The sequence below is a fragment of the Neoarius graeffei genome, chromosome 24 (assembly GCF_027579695.1).
Source record: "Neoarius graeffei isolate fNeoGra1 chromosome 24, fNeoGra1.pri, whole genome shotgun sequence".
In the NCBI taxonomy this organism is placed as follows: Eukaryota; Metazoa; Chordata; class Actinopteri; order Siluriformes; family Ariidae; genus Neoarius; species Neoarius graeffei.
Genome location: NC_083592.1, coordinates 18,326,469 through 18,347,825, shown reverse-complemented (window position 1 = coordinate 18,347,825; position 21,357 = coordinate 18,326,469). Strand labels below are relative to the sequence as shown.

The 21,357-nt window shown below is 50.1% G+C and overlaps 1 pseudogene; it reads left to right on the top strand.

Annotated features, from left to right (window-relative positions):
* The first annotated feature begins 1,176 nt into the window (after positions 1-1,176).
* LOC132872348 (uncharacterized) overlaps positions 1,177-21,357 on the top strand; it is a 35,867-nt pseudogene continuing 15,686 nt past the window's right edge.

Here is a 21,357-nt window from a genome sequence, read left to right as displayed (position 1 = left end):
GGCTATCCCCATGTCACCCTGACAAAGATGGGGTCTCACGATGACCCAGAGGCCTTCCTAGTGCTCTTCGAGCAAGTCACTGAGACCTGGGGGTGGCCAGTCGAGTAGTGAGTAGTTTGCCTACTACCGCTCCTGACCAGACAGGCCCAGCTCACTGCCCAGCAACTCCCCGCTGACACCAGGCTGGACTATGCCGATTTAAAATGAGTCATCCTGCAACGTGTCAGCCACACCCCAGAGCGACATCGTCAGCATTTCTGCCTGCTGACTCTGAAAGAGGACAGCCGGCTGTTTGCATTTGGCCAACAGCTCTGGGACGCCTGCCAGTGGTGGCTGAGGGTGGAAGACCGCAACGCCGAGGGAATCATCAATGTGGTCACACTGGAACAGTTCATCACTCTGCTGCCGGGAAGGACAGCAGAGTGGGTCCATTGCCTGGCGTTGCTGGACAGAGCGATCATGCTGGCTGAGGACCACCTGGCAGCAATTCCAGTGGCAGGTGGACATCCTGCCTCTTCTCTCTCTCTCTCTCCTTCCCATCCCTGCTCCATGGAAGCCTGCTTGCTGAGCCCGTGGTGTCCCCCTTCCTCCCTCCCCCTATGTTCCTGTGTCTTCTCTCACCAGGTGAGTGATCCCCAAGCCGCTGGTGTGCTGGCACTGCAAGAAGCCTGGGCACTTCCAGGACCAATGCCATGCGATGGAGGTGGGGGCTGTGGGCTGAATCCCCAACACGCCAGAGCCCATCCTTGATCGAGCCAGAGCGTATCGCATACTGGTGAGTATTCAAGGGGATACCTATCATGCGTTGGTGGATTCAGGCTGTAATCAGACCTCCATCCACCAAAGGTTGGTTCAAGGTGAGGCATTGGGGACAGCATGTTTGGTGAAGGTATTGTGTGTGCGCATGCACAGGGGTGTTCATGAATATCTGCTAGTGTCTGTTCGCATCCAATTTCAGGGAGCAAAGAATAGTGTAGAGGCAACAGTTAGCCTGCGCCTCACCCTCCCACTAATTCTGGGAACAGGTTGGCCAGGGTTTAAGTGTTCAATGGAGTGTGTAGTAGCGTGTGTGTGTGGGGGGGGTCCTGCAGTAGCACATCATAGGGGGATCCCAGTGTAGCATTGTCTGAGGAAGCTGTCTCTGAGCCATCCATGTCAGCCCCATGTCATGGTGACATGGACAGAGGGGAGTACCCCTCCTCTCCCTTCTCTTTTGGGAATTTCCTCAAGGATTTCTCTTTGGAGCAAGCACAAGATGTCACGCTTTTGACCAGGTGAGAGTAATGGATGGCCAAATGCAGCACTCTCTTGCCTGTACTTCACTGTGGTCAAAGATGGATTATACAGAGTGACAGGACACTCAGACCGGTGAAAAATGACCCAGTCATTACATAGTCCCAAAGAGCTATAGGGCTCATTATGACCTTATGACTGGACACCTTGGGCAGGATAAAACTAACCTGTCTCATGGCATGTTTCTATTGGCCAGAGATTCACGGGGATGCCCGTAGGTGATGTGCAGCATGCCATGAATGCCAGCTGGTGAATCTGTCAGCCATGCCAAAGGCGCCATTGTGCCCTCTTCCCCTGATCAAGACCCCCTTCAAAAGAATTGAGATGGATCTTTTCAGGCCATTAGACTGGTCTACATGAGGGCATTACTTTATTTTAGTTCGGGTGGACTATGCAATGCGATACCCGGAAGCTTTTACAAAGTGTTGACACCAAAAAGTTGTGGTCAATGACGGCAGTACAAGACCTTAAACACCTTTCTGAAAAATGCAATCGCCATGAAAGTAGCTGCAGCCATCTTGTCAACTGTTTGAAGCTAAGTTTCTTTGGCAGGCTTAGTACTGCTAAACAGTAAATACAAATACAGTAGCCTATAAAGATGCAGGAGAGGCTGAATGCATTTGCCATGGTATCAATGGAAAAGAGACTGGTGACCGAGACTGAGAATGACTTTAACCAAAAAGTCATTGAGAATTTTGCAGACCAGAAAGAAAGGAGGGCAAAAATTATATTCAAGTAGTGCTTGTTTTTAAAGCTAAATATTGGCAGCTTCTCTGTACTTGCTTTGATCGGTAAGCAGTACTCAAGCAAGAATTGGACTGTTATCAACACTTCAGTCTTTGTTACTTTAATTTGTGCATTTACACTTAGTCTTTCACACTGTTAAGTGCTTGTTTGCTGTAGAATGGGACTCCATGGATTCTGTATGCTGCTGTTGCAGTGTTTCCAACAAGTACTTGGGCAACATTACTGTCTTGTGTTTTGATTTGTTTGAAGGTGTATAATATGGGACCTTTTAATAAACAATGGTTTTGTAGATCATATTTAATGGCGTGCATTCTCTCATCCTTTTTTGCCTTCTTTAAATAAAGGCTTTCCTCATAATGTGAATATCTCTTTACACAAACTGAATAAAAACTCAGCTAAAACTAGCTCTTAATTCCTCAAAAATAAAAATCAAACTAAAACTACTTAATGCACCCCAAAAACTAGACTAAAATGAAAAAAAAACATTGAAAGACTCAATAATAAAAACTAATGAAAATTTCAAAACTACAATGACTCTGCCCCAATACTGCCCACCCACCCATTTTTTTTTAGCATCACCCACCACTGGCCTGAAATGATAAAAACTTAAACCGTTAACCATTCTTGACATATGCAGTGTAACCAAGTATAGTACATAGTATAATTAAAATATAATAATAATTATAAATGACTATAATACAGTCTAAGTAAGTGTATGTGGCAGCGGGGGCGTGGTCAAGCGCCGGTCTGTGACAGGAGGGCGGAGTCAGGGAAGGTAAGTGGCAGAATCACTACACCTGACTGCAATTAACCTGTTTGTGTGTGTCTTCTCAGTGACCGCGCCCTATTTAGGGAGGGAGAGCAGAGAGCAGAGGATCTCTCCCGAACCAGACACCAGATATGTGTGCGCGTGTGTCTGGCTGTGTGTGTGTTTGAGAGACCACTGAAAAGTGTAAAAATAAAACGATTGTTGAACCTGATCTCTGTCCTGCCGTCCTCTGTGCTCCACCCCTTCATAAGAACTGTTACAGTGGTGCCGAAACCCGGGATCTGGAGCACAGCAGCCTAACAGCCCCATGGAGTCTTCCCCGTTCGCTGAACTGGTCCACGCCCTCGCCACGGCCCAGCAAAGCCAGCACCAGGCGCTACTCACCCTCCAAAAGGAGCAAGAACAGCGGTTCGAGGCCCTGGTGTTGGCCCAACAGGAAGATCGAGAGGCGTTCCGGCACCTCCTCGTGTCGGCGGGGTCCACCAGCGCTCCTACCGCAGGCCCGTCTTCCCTCACCGTCACCAAGATGGGCCCGCAGGACGACCCCGAGGTGTTCATCACGCTCTTCGAGCAGGTCGCCGAAGCCTTGGGGTGGCCGATGGAGCAGCGCGCGGCGCACCTCCTCCCCCTGCTAACAGGAGAGGCACAGCTGGCCGCGCTTCAGCTCCCTGCCGACTGGCCTACGCGGACCTCCGCCGGGCCGTCCTCCAGCGCGTGGGGTGCACCCCAGAACAGCAGCGCCAGCGCTTCCGCGCGTTGCGCTTGGAGGAAGTCGGCCGGCCGTTCACGTTCGGCCAGCAGCTCCGGGACGCCTGCTGGCGGTGGTTGAGGGCCGACAACTGCGACGCCGAGGGAATCATCGACCAAGTTGTGCTGGAACAGTTCATCGCGCGCTTGCCAACAGGAACTGCGGAGTGGGTCCAGTGCCACCGCCCGGTGTCGCTGGATCGGGCAGTCGAGCTGGCGGAGGACCATTTGGCGGCTGTCCCGGCGGCAGGACAGCAGACGACATCTCTTCTCTCCTCTTCTCTCTCTCTCTCTCCCCCTCCTCCTGTGTCCCGTCCTCGCCCCATTCCCCCACCGTGGAGGCGGGGGCCGGTGCCACCCCAGCCGGCCCGCTGCACCCGTGGTGCCCTCCCGTTTCTCCTTTCTGTGTCTGTCTCTCCCCCACCTCAAGTGAGTGAGCCCCAGATCACCAGTGCAGAGGGAAAGCCTGGAGCCGGGCCACTTTCAAAAGCAGTGCACGGCGATGGAGGTGGGCGCGGTGGTTCGGATCCCCGACGCGCCAGAGGCCGCCCTCGATCGGGCCGGAGCGTATCGCATACCGGTGAGTATCCAAGGGGATACATATCAGGCGATGGTGGATTCTGGCTGTAATCAGACCTCAATTCACCAAAGCCTGGTCCAAAACAAGGCATTGGGGGGAGCACAGGGGGTGAAGGTGTTGTGTGTGCACGGGGATATTCACCGCTACCCTCTGGTGTCAGTCCACATTTTTTTCCGAGGGGAAAAATGTATAGTGAAGGCGGCGGTTAATCCTCGCCTTACCCACTCTTTAATTTTGGGGACTGATTGGCCGGGATTTCGGGGTTTGATGACGTGCTTAGTAAAGAGTGGGTCCTGCCATTTAGCAGGGGGAGGTCCCGGTGTCGCTTTGGCGGGAGCAGCTGTCACAGAGCCGTCTATGTCATCTCCGCGTCAGAGTGAGGAGCCCCAGGCTCCTCCTCCCTCTCTCGGGGAATCCCTCGTGGATTTCCCGTTAGAACAATCGCGAGACGAGACTCTGCGGCATGCGTTTGACCAAGTGAGAGTAATCGATGGTCAAACGCTTCCGCCGAACGCCACCCCGTCCTTTCCCTATTTCTCTATTATGAAGGATAGATTATACCGAGTGACACAGGACACTCAGTCTAAAGAGCGAGTCACGCAGCTTTTGATTCCGAAGAGCCGCCGGGAACTGGTATTCCAGGCGGCTCACTTTAATCCCATGGCTGGGCAGGATAAAACACTAGCCCGAATAATGGCCCAATTCTATTGGCCGGGGATTCGCGGCGATGTTCGTAGGTGGTGTACGGCGTGCCGTGAATGCCAGTTAGTAAATCCAGCGGCCATTCCAAAAGCACCTTTGCGCCCTCTTCCATTAATTGAGACCCCGTTTGAGAGAATTGGGATGGATCTCGTCGGGCCATTAGATCGGTCAGCACGAGGGTACCGCTTTATATTAGTTCTGGTGGACTATACAACGCGATACCCGGAAGCAGTGCCTCTGCGCAATATCTCAGCACACAGTATTGCAGAGGCACTCTTCCGCGTCATCTCCCGAGTCGGAATCCCGAAAGAGATTCTGACTGATCAAGGCACTACATTTATGTCACGGACACTGCGCGAACTGTATGGGTTATTGGGGATTAAGCCGATCCGCACCAGCGTGTATCACCTACAAACGGACGGTTTAGTAGAATGGTTCAACCGCACCCTCAAAAATATTATTAAAAAATTCGTAAGTGAGGACACATGTTATTGGGATAAGTGGCTCGAGCCCTTGTTGTTCTCAGTGCGAGAGGTCCCCCAAGCCTCCACGGGGTTCTCCCCATTCAAATTATTATATGGGTGTAAGCCGCGCAGCATCCTAGACGTGCTGCAGGAAAATTGGGAGGAGGGACCTTCACAAAGCAAGAACGAAATTCAGTACGTTATGGACCTGCACGCAAAACTCCACACGCTCACCCACCTAACTCAGGAGAATTTGTGGCAGGCCCAGGAACGGCAAGCCCGCCTGTACAACAAGGGTACGCGCCTTAGAGAGTTCACACCGGGAGATAAGGTACTCGTACTGTTGCCCACGTCGAGCTCCAAATTGATCGCCAAGGACCCTTTGAGGTCACACGACGAGTCGGGGATGTCGACTATAGGTGAGGCGAAGGGACAGGGGTGGGGCGCTACAGATTTACCACCTCAATCTGCTTAAACTCTGGAACGAGGAGGTCCCCGTGGCGTTGGTGTCGGTGGTTCCGGAGAAGGCGGAGCTGGGGCCGGAGGTTCAAAAAGGGGCATTGGCACGTACCTCTCCGGTCCCCTGTGAAGACCACCTCTCCCCGACCCAACTCACGGAGGTCGCCCAGTTGCAGACCGAGTTTTCGGATGTGTTCTCGCCCCTGCCCGGTCGCACTAACCTCATAGAGCACCGCATAGAGACGCCCCCGGGGGTGGTAGTGCGTAGCCGCCCTTACAGGCTACCCGAACACACAAAAAAAAGGTGGTTTGGGAAGAACTTCAGGCCATGCTCGAAATGGGCATCGTCGAGGAGTCCCACAGTGACTGGAGCAGCCCGGTGGTCTTGGTACCCAAGGCCGACGGGTCGGTCCGGTTCTGTGTGGACTATAGTAAAGTCAACGTGGTGTCTAAATTCAACGCGTACCCAATGCCTCGTATTGACGAGCTGCTCGATCAACTAGGCACGGCTCGCTTTTATTCGACACTGGATTTGACGAAGGGATATTGGCAGATCCCCTTGACTCCACTATCCCGAGAAAAAAACGGCCTTTTCCACACCGTTTGGTTTACACCAATTCGTCACACTTCCGTTTGGGCTGTTTGGGGCGCCCGCTACGTTTCAGCGGCTGATGGACTGGGTCCTCCGCCCCCACGCCACCTATGCGGCCGCCTATCTCGATGACATCATTATATATAGTAATGACTGGCCGAGGCACCTTGAACACCTAAGGGCCGTCATTAGGTCGCTGAGGCAAGCGGGTCTCACAGCCAACCCAAAGAAGTGTGCGATTGGGCGGGTGGAAGTACGGTATCTGGGCTTCCACTTGGGCAACGGGCAGGTGCGTCCCCAAATTAACAAGACCGCAGCAATTGCGGCCTGCCCGAGGCCCAAGACCAAAAAGGGGGTGAGACAGTTCCTGGGGCTGGCTGGCTATTATCGTAGGTTTATATCTAATTATTCGGACGTCACCAGCCTGCTGACTGATCTCACTAAAAAGGGGGCACCAGATCCGGTCCAGTGGACGGAGCAATGCCAGCGGGCTTTTTCTGAGGTAAAGGCTGCACTGTGTGGGGAGCCACTATTACACTCCCCTGACTTTTCTCTCCCTTTTGTGTTGCAGACCGATGCGTCGGACAGAGGGCTGGGGGCAGTTTTGTCCCAGGAGGTGGAGGGGGAGGACCGCCCCGTCCTCTACATCAGTAGAAAGCTGTCAGTGCGTGAGGGGCGCTACAGCACCATTGAGAAGGAGTGTCTGGCAATCAAGTGGGCGGTCCTCGCCCTCCGTTACTACCTGCTGGGGCGCCCTTTCACCCTCTGTTCGGACCACGCGCCCCTCCAGTGGCTCCACCGCATGAAAGATGCCAATGTGCGGATCACCCGTTGGTATCTGGCACTCCAACCCTTCAATTTTAAGGTGGTCCACAGGCCGGGGGCGCAGATGGTCGTGGCGGACTTCCTCTCCCGTCAAGGGGGGGGGGGGGGGGAGTCGGCTGCAGGCTGGATGGCTGCCCGGCCTGAGTCGGGCGGTGGGGGTATGTGGCAGCGGGGGCGTGGTCAAGCGCCGGTCTGTGACAGGAGGGCGGAGTCAGGGAAGGTAAGTGGCAGAATCACTACACCTGACTGCAATTAATCTGTTTGTGTGTGTCTTCCCAGTGACCGCGCCCTATTTAGGGAGGGAGAGCAGAGAGCAGAGGATCTCTCCCGAACCAGACACCGGATGTGTGTGCGCGTGTGTCTGGCTGTGTGTGTGTTTTGAGAGACCACTGAAAAGTGTAAAAATAAAACGATTGTTGAACCTGATCTCTGTCCTGCCGTCCTCTGTGCTCCACCCCTTCATAAGAACTGTTACAGTGTATTAATGTAAAGTTAATTTACTTCAGGTGAGATGACAGATGTTGCTGCCGGCATCTGTATTTTCTGAGTTGATCGAGTAAACACACATTATTCAGAAGTCAAAAGTTCTTGGATGTAGTGCAAATCTGCCACCAGCCCCTTGTGTGACAGACTGTGACAACATGGATGTACTAGTCTATAGTACGTGACATGGAAGTTGTCATACCTATATACTATACTGTTGTAGTAAGCCCCTGATGTGGGTGGAGCACAGAAGCATGGCAGGCAAGAGATGATGTTTCCACAAACACTTTATTTTTATTTTTCAGCTTGCTTTTTCAGCTCACTTTCTCTTCCTTTCACTCACTCACACATGCATTGTGGTTGGGGAGAGAGACCCTTTTCTCTGTTCTCTCTCTCCTTTTATGCTCACTCCCTGTAACAACCAAACACACACACACACACACACACACACACACACACACACACACACATTAACAGCAGGTGGAGTGACTTAGCCACTTACCTTCCCCAACCCCGCCCTCCATTCACAGACTGCTGCTTGGCCATGCCCCCGCTGCCACATACCCCCACCGCCTGACTCAGGCCGGGGAGCTGTCCGGCCTGAAGCTGACTCCTCCCCCCACTGACGGGACAGGAAGTCCGCCACCACCATCTGTGCCCCCAGCCTGTGGATAACCTCGAACTTAAATGGCTGGAGGGCAAGATACCAATGGGTGATCCGCACGTTGGCATCCTTCATGCAGTGGAGCCACTGGAGGGGCACATGGTCCGAACAGAGGGTGAAAGGGCGTCCCGGTAGGTAGTACCGGAGGGCGAGGACCACCCACTTGATGACTAGGCACCCTTTCTCTATCGTGCTATACCTGCCTTCCCGCATTGACAGTTTCCGGCTAATGTACAGCACAGGACACTCCTCCCCCTCCCTCTTCTGGACAGAACGGCCCTCAGCCCTCTGTCCGATGCATCTGTCTGTAAAATAAAGGGGAGAGAAAAGTCAGGGGAATGTAACAGTGGCCCCTCACACAGTGCAGCCTTTACCCTAGAGAAAGCCTGTTGGCATTGCTCTGTCCACTGGACCGGATCTGGTGCTCCCTTTTTAGTGAGATCAGTCAGCGGGCTGGTGACGTCTGAATAATTACCGTATTTTCCAGTAGAGGAGAAGAGGAAGAAGAGGAGAAGAGGAAACGCGTCTTCCTGCTGTCGGAACTGTCGCCATGTGGTCCTCTGCCAGCTCGATAGCTTGATCCAGCGATGCCGGGTGATGACACTGGACCCACTCTGCCGTTCCTTCTGGAAGTTGCGCGATGAATTGCTCCAGTGTCACCAGGTCAATAACTCCCTCAGTGTCACGGTTGTCTGCCCTCAGCCACCGCCGGCAGGTATCCTGGAGTTGTTGCCCAAACGCGAACAGCCGGCCGACCTCCTCCAAGCGCAGCGAGCAGAAGCGCTGCCGCTGTTGCTCTGGGGAGCGGCCAACATGCTGGAGGATGGTTCTTCGGAGGGCTGCGTACATGAGCCGGCTGTCGGCGGGGAGCTGCAGCGTGGCAAGCTGTGCCTCGCCTGTCAGCAGGGGGAGGAGGCACGCTGCACGCTGTTCGACCGGCCAACCCCACACCTCTGCTGCTTGCTCAAAGAGCATGAGGAAGGCTTCCGTGCACACACAACACCTTCACCATTCGTGCTCTCGCCAATGCCTCACCTTGCACCAGGCTTTGGTGGATTGAGGTCTGGTTACAGCCGGAATCCACCAAAGCCTGGTTCGTATCCCCTTGCACACTTACCAGTATACGATATGCTCCGGCCCGATTGAGGGCAGTTTCTGGCGCATCGGGGACCCGGACCACCGCACCCACGGAGCACTGATTTTGGAGATGTCCTGGCTCCCCGCAGCGCCAGCACACCAGCCCAGGTTCTCCCTCTGCACTAGTATTATGGACATCACTCACCTGGGGGGAAGAAGACATAGACAAGGAAGGGGAAAATGGGAGGACACCATGGGTGCACCGGGCCGGCTGGGGGGGAGTCAGCCCCTGCCTCCACAGTGGGGAATGGGGCAAAGACGGGAAGCAGAGGGAGAGAGAGAGAGGGAGAGGAAAGAGGAGAAGAGGAAATGTGTCTTCCTGCCATCGGAACTGTCGCCATGTGGTCCTCTGACAGCTTGATAGCTTGATCCAGCGACGCCGGGTGATGACACTGGACCCACTCTGCCGTTCCTTCCGGAAGTTGCGCGATGAATTGCTCCAGTGTCACCAGGTCGATAACTCCCTCGGTGTCACGGTTGTCTGCCCTCAGCCACCGCCGGCAGGCGTCCTGGAGTTGTTGCCCGAACGCGAACAGCCGGCCGACCTCCTCCAAGCGCAGCGAGCGGAAGCGCTGCCGCTGTTGCTCTGGGGAGCGGCCAACACACTGGAGGATGGCTCTTCGGAGGGCTGCATACATGAGCCGGCTGTTGGCGGGGAGCTGCAGCATGGCAAGCTGTGCCTCGCCTGTCAGCAGGGGGAGGAGGCACGCTGCACGCTGTTCGACCGGCCAACCCCACACCTCCGCTGCTTGCTCAAAGAGCATGAGGAAGGCTTCCGGATTATTGTGCGGACCCATCTTTGTTAGGGTGAGGTGGGGAGGGTCTGCTCTGGTGGTGGTTGTGGACCCTGCCAACGTGAGCAGGTGCCGGAACACCTGGCGGTCTTCATGTTGGGCCAGCACCAAGGCTTCAAACCATTGTTCTTGCTCCTTTCGGAGGGCGATCAGCACTTGATGCTGATTCTGCTGTGCTGTGGCAAGGGCATGGATGAGGTCTCTGAATGGCGAGGACTCCATGGGGCTGTTCCCTTCTGCACCCCCGGGTTTCGGCACCATTGTAGTAAGACCCTGATGTGGGTGGAGCACAGAAGCATGGCAGGCGAGAGGTGATGTTTCCATAAACACTTTATTTTTACTTTTCAGCTTGCTTTTTCAGCTTTCTTTAGCGCATTTTCTCTTCTTTTCACTCATTCACTCACTCACACATGCGTTGTGGTTGGGGAGAGAGACCCTTTTCTCTGCTCTCTCTCTCCTTTTATGCTCCCTCCCTGTAACAACCAAACACACACACATTAATTAACAGCAGGTGGAGTGACTTAGCCACTTACCTTCCCCGACCCCGCCCTCCATTCACAGACTGCTGCTTGGCCACGCACCCGCTGCCACAACTGTATACTAGGGTGCGAAGCAGCGTGCAGTACACAGTGTATACTGGTCCAGTATACAGTGTGTTTGTACACCATGGAGTTTCGGACAGTGTTGACAGGTCGTCCCTTTTTTATTTATTTTTAAAGCTGATTCCTTATTTGGGCTAGATTTCCAGCCATTGATTTCAGTTGTAATTGAAACAAGTCATAAGTGTTTCCAGGCAAAACAAACCTTGCCCAGTAGCACTTATGATGAATATGAAGAACGATATCTTGAAAAAAATAAGTACCCTATGGGTACATGTGGCTACTGCTTACTGTATAAATAAAATTGTTTTCTGATACCATGTCCATACAGTAAATATAGTGTATATATTTACTCTGAGGCAGTAGCCACAAAAATGAAGCGTAATCCAAAAATGAACAATTTAAAAATCACAGAAGTAAAATATACCAAGTGTCTGTACTTTATTCTTCTACTCTTACCTCTTACAGTTGTCAAAACTGAAACCTCCGAACCAAGGTTGACATACACACTCTGTTGCCATGACGGAAACTCTTATTTCCCGGAAATGGCCTGGTTCTAGAGCTCAGTGGAAAGCACTTTCCTTCTGGAATAAGCATAAACATGTCACGGAACAAACAGGAGAGGAGATCAATTGTGCTCAAACCACAGTTTATTAATAACAGGGGAAAAGGGAGTTGGGAGAATGTGTGTGGGTGAAGTCCAGTGGCAGGAGAACTGAGAGGCAGGAATGGCTGGAGGTGATGTCTGAGGTCTCCCATCCAAGTACTGACTGGGCCTGACCCTGCTTAGCAGCTGAGATCTGACATAGTCAGAGAGCTGTGGCGGTAGGCTGACAGTGCTTGGGTTTCAGGCGGTCTCCCAGTGAGCAGTCCCTCAGTAGGCAAGAGTTAGAGAGCAAAACCAGGCAGATGGAGAGGCAGGCTAGCAGCAGGGCTGAGCGAGCTGGAGATCAGGCGAAGGTACAAGAGGGGCAGGCAAGAGGCAGAGTCAACGGGACAGAAGGCAGGTCGGGTTACCGGGGCTGGAAAGCAGACAGAGTCAAACTGGAACAGAACAATATCAGGAGTCAGAGTAGTAGGAACACAGAGCAGGTTATCAGGCTGAGAGTTGCAGACGATCTGACACTGAGGCTTGGGAGGACTGCAGCTTAAATACACACAGGGGGGAAGCAGGTGATCGGCAACAGCCAATGACAGTCACTGAAAGTAATAAGAGGAAGTGAGTGCGGGCGTGGCCGGTAATGCTGAGTGGAGATGTTACCTGAAGAGAGAAGCCACCAGGTAGGATCATGACAAAACATGTCTGACAGCAATTTCTTTAGTCCATTTATTCCAAATGGTCAACCGAATTGGAAACACTCACTGGTCATTTTATTTATTTTTTTTAACATACTTTTTATTGTTTTTACCAAAAAACAGCAATACAAGCATACAACATACGCAACATCCCTTCCCACCCCCCACCCATAGGCATGCATGTCAACCTTTGGTCAATCAAACCTGTATAACCAACCTCCAAAATCCTTATTTCCTTTATAAAATCCTTATAAGATGCAAATTAAAATAATTTACCTAAAATTTGAATAATAATTAATGATATATCCCAGTTACTTTTTATTCAATATTAATAACAATAAGCCTTCAGAATGAATACAAAGCTCCAATGTTTGACAAAAACACAAAGTGTCACTCTAATGTTCTGAATTGGACTCCATGACAGCTTTTTTAGCACTCTGCACCAATACCTCACTAGGCTGCATGTCACAGAAAGTGTCTAGCTGTGTTGATCTTAGACTGCAGTAGGCCAGGTCAGTGTGTCTGCATTCAGGTTCTTTCTGCTCTCTGTGTGTATATCTTCCTGACTTGAGAGAAAACTCTCTCACAGTCAGCATTACTGTGGGGTAAACAGAGCACTGCCTAACTTGAACTAAAACTCCCACTACCTTGTGTTTTCTGTCTTTTCCAGTTGTGGCATATCAGTTTTTGAGCGCGCAAATACTGTCATCAGTGGCTGATTTTGCCTTTGGCTTGCATTCCGCTGATGTTTAGTTTCGATTTGAAATGTTCTTTCACATCATACACTCCCGATGCTGCAACTTTGATGTCACGCACACACAGTGTGCAGTGTGCGTATTCGTCGTTTTTGGAGGCTGCCGGTTGGATTATGCCATTGAAAAGGTCCTTCCATTCAGGGTGTCAAGTCGTGTCAGTTTTGTTTGGTTATTTCTGTGCAATTTCCCCAACTTGAATAAAGGATTGTGGCATCTGGTGGAGGTTTAGGGTAACTGGACTTCACTCAAAGGATTCGACAAGACAACTGTTTCCGTTTCCTCTTTCTCTTTTTATTAAAGTTCAAGGCACATCCATAAAATTGCAATGGCAGGTAGATGGTAGAAACAGTTAACAGGTCTTTAGCTCTTTAAGTCTTTAGTTCTCTCTTTCGCTCTTAACACTTTGCCTTTAGCTTTGTCTTTAATTTTCTCTTTAGGTGAAAAACCTTTGAAAATATAAAAATAGAAAAACCACAACAATTATTAACAGTTAAAATGCAAAAATGCAATGCTTCTGTGCAAAATATGCATGTAGAAATGCACTATGCAAATATGCCTTAAATACTTATGCAAAATAGAGAATAAATATTTTAAACTACAAACCAGATAACACTTAAATATGACTGTAGAAAAATAAGATTTAACTACTTAGTATACACATTAAAATCACAAGGAAATAAACTACCAGAAGAACCAATACAACCACACAAGCCATTCAGCTGCTTTAAGTAGCCCACAAATCCACTGCAACTACCAAAACCATATAATGCAGATAAATATTGCAATGAAGGAATCTGTGCCCAGGTTTATACTTAACCACACAACAATAAGACACCAACAATGGAGTACAAACACTACACTGCGTGTATTCAAATAGAAAGCCCAACACCCAACACTGTTGCACGGCCACGCATTGTCAAAGCAAATACCAAACACAGAGATGCAGCACAATAAATTTCAACATTAAATAAAGCAGAACAAAATACAAATGCTTACCGGCTGCCTCTACAGTTTCCCAAATGCCACATTTGCACAGTGTTAGCTCAAGTAGGTCAGAAGCACAACAGTTTTAAAGTAACTCTTACTAGTCTCTCACCACCCCACAACTAATCAGCTGATTAACACACCTGTGAGCCTTCAGTTTGCAGCTCACATTCAGCTGCAACGAGCCCAGCTGCAATTGATAATCAGCTGACTAGCAATGCTCGTTCCAGTCAATCAGCTGAGTTGCAGTGATCTCACTTTCAAACACACACTTTTTTTTTCCAGTTTTCTAAACACATTTTTCCCCTGTGTTTCCCAAATATAAACAAACACCATTAAAAACCAGTTTGACTTTACACAGGGAGAAACCTACCGCTGTATTGTGTTTTGAATTTCTTTGCTGGAGTGCCCATTCAGAATCTTTTCAGTCGCTATTGAAAGTCGCTCAGGTGGACATACGCTTTTCAAACAAAATGTTACTTCACGGTTGGCGGGATTCTCGCAATGCGGTGTGCGCATGATCAAAAGTGGAACGAAGTCTCACTACCACAAGATAACGCGCGATTTCATAAGACTCTTTACTGGTTGTCTGTGCTTTCTGTGGTGTGCAGTACGTCTGTAAATGTTATGCGCTCTTTTATCATCGTGGGAATTGATTATAGCTCTAAATAAATATTGACGTTTTTTTAAAGAATCCGTATAACTTTATTTGTACGCCCAAATACTACGTTTATTGAATCAAATCCGTATAAAATATGGACATTCCGTATAGGTTGACATGTATGCATAGGACAGCAGTCCCAAAAGGGTACATAAAAAGGGTACACAGAGGAGCATAAATAAATAAATAAATAACCAAAAATAATAATAAAAAAGATAAAGGGGGGTTCACAGCAACAATGCGTCAGCACAGTGTGTTACAGACAGAGAGGCAGCTTGGGTCAGTAAGGGTTAACAGTGCCTTGCAAAAGTATTCATACCCCTTGAACTTTCACATTTTTCCACCTTACAACCACAAACTTAAAAGTTTTTTATTGAGATTTTATGTGACAGACCAACACAGAGTAGCACATAATTGTGAAGTGAAACGAAAATGATAAATGCTCTTCAAAATTTTAAACAAATAAAAATCTGAAAAATGTGGTGTGCATTAGTATTCAGCCCCCTGTACTCTGATACCTCTAAATACAACCCAGTGGAATCAATTGCCTTCAGAAGCCATCGAATTAGTTAATAGAGTCCTACTGTGTGTAATTAACTCTCAGCATAAATACACTTGTTCTGTGAAGGCCTCAGTGGTTTGTTAGAGAACACTGAAGGACAAACAGCATCATGAAGACCAAGGAACTCACCAGACAGGTCAGTGATAAAGTTTTGGAGAAGTTTAAAGCAGGGTTAGGTTATAAAAAACTATCCCAAGCTCTGAACATCTCAAGAAGCACTGTTCAATCCATCATTCAAAAATGGAAAAAGTATGGCACAACTGCAAACCTACCAAGACATGGCTGTCCACCTAAACTGACAGAGTGAGCAAGGAGAGCACTGGTCAGAGAAGCAGCCAAGAGGCCCATGATCACTCTGGAGGAGCTGCAGAAATCCACAGCTCAGGTGGGAGAATCTGTGCACAGGACAACTATAAGTCGTACACTCCACAAATCTGGCCTTTTTGGAAGAGTGGCAAGAAGAAAGCCATTGTTGAAAGACAGGCATAAGAAGTCCCGTTTGCAGTTTGCCAGAAGCCATGTAAGGGACACAGCAAACATGTGGAAGAAGGTGCTTTGGTCAGATGAGACCAAAGTTGAACTTTTTGGCCTAAATGCAAAGCGCTATGTGTGGCAGAAAACTAACACTGCTCATCACCCTGCACACACCATCCCCACTGTGAAACATGGTGGTGGCAGCATCATGCTATGGGGATGCTTTTCTTCAGCAGGGACAGGGAAGCTGGTCAGAGTTGATGGGAAGATGGATGGAGCTAAATACAGGGCAATCCTGGAAGAAAACCTGTTGGAGGCTGCAAAAGACTTGAGACCGGTAAGGAGATTTACCTTCCAGCAAGACAATGACCCTAAACATACAGCCAGAGCTACAATGGAATGGTTTAGATCAAAGAATATTCATGTGTTAGAATGGCCCAGTCAAAGTCCAGACCTAAATCCCATTGAGCATCTGTGGCAAGACTTGAAAATTGCTGTTCACAGACGCTCTCCATCCCATCTGGCTGAACTTGAGCTATTTTGCAAAGAAGAATGGGCAAAAATTTCAGTGTCTAGATGTGCAAAGCTGGTAGAGACATACCACAAAAGACTTGCAGCTGTAATTGCAGCAAAAGGTGGCTCTACAAAGTATTGATGCAGGGGGGCTGAATACTAATGCACCTCACATTTTTCAGATTTTTATTTGTTTAAAATTTTGAACACCAATAATCGTGTTCTTAGACCCAGTCAATCTGCACATGAATCTATACATAAAATTTCTCAGGACAGCATAAAAAGTTGGCACAATGTTCGTAACGAACATTTCACTGGCACTACTGCACCTGGGAATTTTGAGCAAAATTCTCAAAGCATCATTATATGCCACTTGAAGTTTTTTCATTTTCGCATTACAATATATAATTGCACCACAAGTGGGCAGTATACAGTGGAGTGCAGTATGTTTTGAAAAGCGATATTTTTACACCAGTAGTACACATGTGGAATTTGCGAGCCAGCATATTTGCCTGCCCATACAGTTTACCACACTGACGCTGCACATCATCATCATCAGTGAGGTCATCTCTTATCACATGTCCCAGATATTTAACTTTCTTTACAACCACAAGTGGTTCACCTGCCAGTGAGAAAGAGGGAGAAACAAGCTTCATATCCTCCTTGGTTCTAACAATCAGTACCACACTCTTCGATGAGTTAAATTTAATATCATACATTATACCATATTGAGAGCATATTCTTAGAAGCTGCTGCAGGCCAGCACTGGAGGGACAATATCACCAAATCATCAGCGTAAAGCATATGATTAATGAGGTTATCCCCCACCATACAGCCAGTTCTACACTCCTTTAGCTCCATAGATAAGTTATCCATGTACAGATTGAATAATAGTGGAGACAGAATTCCGCCCTGCCGCACTCCATTAGAGACATAGAAGGGTGTGGACATACTCACCCCCCACCTAATTTGCATAGTTGATGAGAATACCAAAACTGCAGTATCCTAATTAGGTAAGAGGGAACACCTCGCTCATGCAGATTGACAAACAGTTTCCCATGATTGATACGATCAAAGGCTTTTGACGCATCCAAGAAACACATGAAGACTGTGCTACTACGTGATCTGTACCTATAGACAATTTCTTTAAGTGCGTAAATACACAAATCAGTTCCATGCTTACTCTTAAAGCCAAACTGATTATGTGTTGATACTATATATTCTGTAAGCCTATCCATAAGGATCCCTTCTAATACCTTGGATAGTATACTTCCTAGTGCTGTTAGGACTGGGACTGTTTTGGCCTCTAGAGGCCGCTGTTATGTTTATCTTGTCATGTTTGTTTTGGCCTCTAGAGGCCGCCACTGTGTTTTGTGTTTGTCTTGATTGCCTGTTTCCTGCCCCGCCCTGTTCCTTAATTGTTTTGTGTATAAATACCCCTCTGTTTGTTCCCTTGTCACGGAGTCTTTATGCTATGCTGTTTTGTGCTAGTTCCCTCTGTCTCACGTATCTTGCCTGTGCCCTTGTGTTTTTGATATTTTTTGCTTTCTTTGGACTTTGTACCTTTTTGATCTTCTGAGCATTCAGCATTTTGCCTTTCCTTTTGTTTTTGGACATTTACCTTTGGATATTTTTATTTTGGTTTATCTTCTGAGCTTTTGGATTTTCTTTTTGTTTTTTCCATTGGATTGTATATAGTGTAAATACACTGTTTTTTTTGATACTCTACTTTCGCCTCACGCCTCTGCACTTGAGTCATCCCCCTGGTGGCCTAGTGGGGGTTTGCTGGATTATCACACCAGTGACCCAGGTTTGAATCCCAGCAAAACCCTAACAGAAAGACTCCATCATGACCAACTCAGCAGAGGCTGCTTCAACTGTCTACCCGGCCAACCTTCAGGGAACTATGGCAGCTCCGACACGCTTCGGAGCGACCATGGACACTCATGGATGAACGCTCGCAAGCCAACGTGAGGCCCTTGCTCACCACGAGGTACTGCTTCAGCAAATTGGGAAAACCCTGGCATAGCTGACTCCTCTGCCTGCATCTCCTGATCCGGCTCCTGCTCCACCATCTGCACCCACTCCAGTGCCTCCCGCCACGCTGTCTCCTTCACCTCACGAACCCAGCCTTCCTGCACCACAGAGGTATGACGGCAAGCACGGTGAGTGCTGGGAGTTCCTTACCCAGTGCCAACTCGCCTTTGAGCTTCAGCCTACCACCTACACTACGGATTGCCGCAAGATTGCCTTTGTGATAACCTTGTTAGCTGGTAAGGCACGAGCTTGGGCAACGGCCATTTGGCAGAGACAGGGACCCGAGTGCTCTGATTTCAAGTTGTTTATGGAGGAGATGCTTCGTGTCTTCGATCAGGCAGACACCAGTAAAGACGCAGCGAGGAAGCTCATGTCCATCCGGCAAGAAGGAAAGGTGGCAGACTATGCCATCGCGTTCCGGACGCTCGCAGCTGTCAGCGGATGGAACGAAGCAGCCCTGGTTTCAGCCTTTCACCATGGTTTGTCTGACCCTATCAAAGACGGCCTGGCCTCTATCGGATGCCCAAGTGACCTCGAAACTCTGATCTCACATTCTACTTGTCTTGACAACAGGATTAGAGAGCGCCGCCGAGTCCTGAGCTTCCCCGGCCTCACTGCCTCGACCTGGAGCCCGTCTACCTCCTCCAGTGACTGTCCAGAGCCCATGCAAGTTGGCCGTACTTGTCTCTCCGCAGCTGAGAGGGAGCGCAGAAGGAGGGACAAGTGCTGCATCTACTGTGGCAAGCCTGGCCATTTCCAAGCATCATGTCCCGAGCTCTCGGGAAAAGGACCGCCCCGTCCAGCCGAGGGAAGGTTGTGACGGGGCCTACCCTCTCTCCTGAACTCCCTGGCCAAGGAGTCTACATCCCGGTCTCCATCTCCTGGGGTGAGTCCGTCCACTCTTGTCAGGCCTTGTTAGACTCCGGGGCGGCTGGAAACTTTATGGATGTTCACTTCGCCCAAAGTATCAATGTCCCGACTGCACCTCTTGAAGTCCCACTGTCTGTGTCTGCCCTGGATGGCCGAGCCTTAGGTGACAGAAGAGTCACCCAAGTAACTTCTCCAGTCTTCCTCCAGTCTCAAGGTCACAAGGAAGAAATATCCCTGCACCTGATTCCTTCACCAGAGCTCCCAGTGATTCTAGGCCTTCCTTGGCTTACCCGTCACAACCCTCGCATAGACTGGGTAACAAGCCAGGTTGTGGAATGGGGCCCTGCATGCCATGCCTCTTGTCTGCTCTCTAGCTCTTCTGTGTCTCCTGCCAAGCCTCCTGATCTTCCATTGAGTTATCTCAAGTTCCCACAGAGTACTGGGATCTCAAGGAAGTTTTCAGCAAGAGCAGGGCCGCCGTTCTTCCTCCGCACCGTGCCTACGACTGTGCCATCGACTTGCTCCCTGGGACTACCCCTCCTCGTGGCAGACTGTTTTCCCTCTCTCAGCCAGAACGCAAGGTCATGGAGGAGTACATCAAGGACGCCTTGGCTTCTGGGTTCATTTGACCATCCACCTCACCCGCTGGTGCCGGCTTCTTCTTTGTCGGCAAGAAGGATGGGGGGCTCCAGCCGTGTATTGATTACAGGGGTCTGAACAAGATCACTGTACGCAACCGCTATCCCCTTCCGCTGATGTCCACAGTGTTGGATCTGCTCCAAGGCGCCACTGTCTTCACCAAATTGGACTTACGGAACGCATACCACCTCATCCGTATCCGACAGGGAGACGAGTGGAAGACTGCCTTTAACACCCCTGTCTGGGCATTACGAGTACCAGGTGATGCCCTTCGGACTCACCAATGCACCAGCTGTTTTTCAGGCCCTAATCAACGATGTCTTGAGGGACATGATTACCCAGTACATTTTTGTCTACCTCGACGACATCCTAATCTTTTCCAAGACCATGCAGGAGCACCGCCACCATGTCCGCCAGGTTCTCCAGAGGCTGCTACAGAACAATCTGTTCGCTAAGGCCCAGAAATGCGAATTTCATGTTCCTGAGGTCTCCTTTCTGGGTTTTATTGTACGGACGGGCCAACTCCAGATGGATCCAGCCAAGACCCTGGCCGTCTGGGACGGCCCACCCCCAAGTCCGTCAAAGAGGTTCAGCGGTTCTTAGGATTTGCTAACTTCTACCGCAAGTTTATCAGGAACTTCAGTTCTGTAGCAGCGCCCATATCGGACCTCACCAAAGGGACAGGTGGATCGTATGTCTGGTCTCCTCAGGCGGAAAAGGCGTTCAAATACCTCAAGCACTGCTTCTGCACGGCACCCATTCTGGTCCTCCCGGACCCTTCGCAACCCTTCATCGTCGAGGTGGACGCCTCGGACAGTGGTGTCGGCGCGGTCCTCTCTCAACACTCGGAAGGAAGGTTGCACCCCTGCGCATACTTCTCCCACCGCCTGAGTTCTGCAGAGTCCCGGTATGACGTGGGGGATCGAGAACTGCTAGCAGTTAAACTGGCCCTTGAGGAGTGGAGGCACTGGCTGGAGGGAGCACAACATCCATTTTTGGTCTGGACAGACCACAAGAATCTGGAGTACCTCCAGCAAGCAAAGAGACTCAGTCCACGACAGGCTAGGTGGGCTTTGTTTTTCAGTCGGTTCAACTTTACCCTATCATACCGCCCCAGCTCCAAAAACACCAAACCTGACGCGCTGTCCAGGCTGTTCGCTCCCACCAACAGGGAGAGCGAAGTTGGGCCTATTATCCCTGTGTCCCAGATTGTAGCCCCTGTCCGCTGGGGTATTGAGGAGACCGTCCGACAAGCCCAACGCCAGGACCCCGGTCCTGGGACGGGGCCACCGGTCCTCTTGTACGTCCCACATCAAGCCCGGGCCAAGGTTCTTCAGTGAGGTCACTCGTCCCCTCTCACCACCCACCCGGGAGCTCGAAGGACCCTGGACTTCCTGAGAAGACGCTTCTGATGGCCAAGCATGGAGAAGGAAGTGAGGTCATTTGTCCTTTCCTGCAAGGTGTGCACCAGAAGCAAGAACCCACGATAGTATCCCCAGGGCCTCCTGCATCCTCTGACCATTCACCGGCGTCCCTGGTCCCACGTCTCAGACCGGGGGCCCCAGTTCTCCTCCCGAGTGTGGCACGGGTTTTGCAAGCTCATCAGAGCCACTGCCAGCCTCTCCTCTGGGTTCCACCCACAGTCCAATGGCCAGACAGAGAGGCTCAACCAGGACCTGGAAACCACCCTGCGAGGCCTGGCTATGGATAA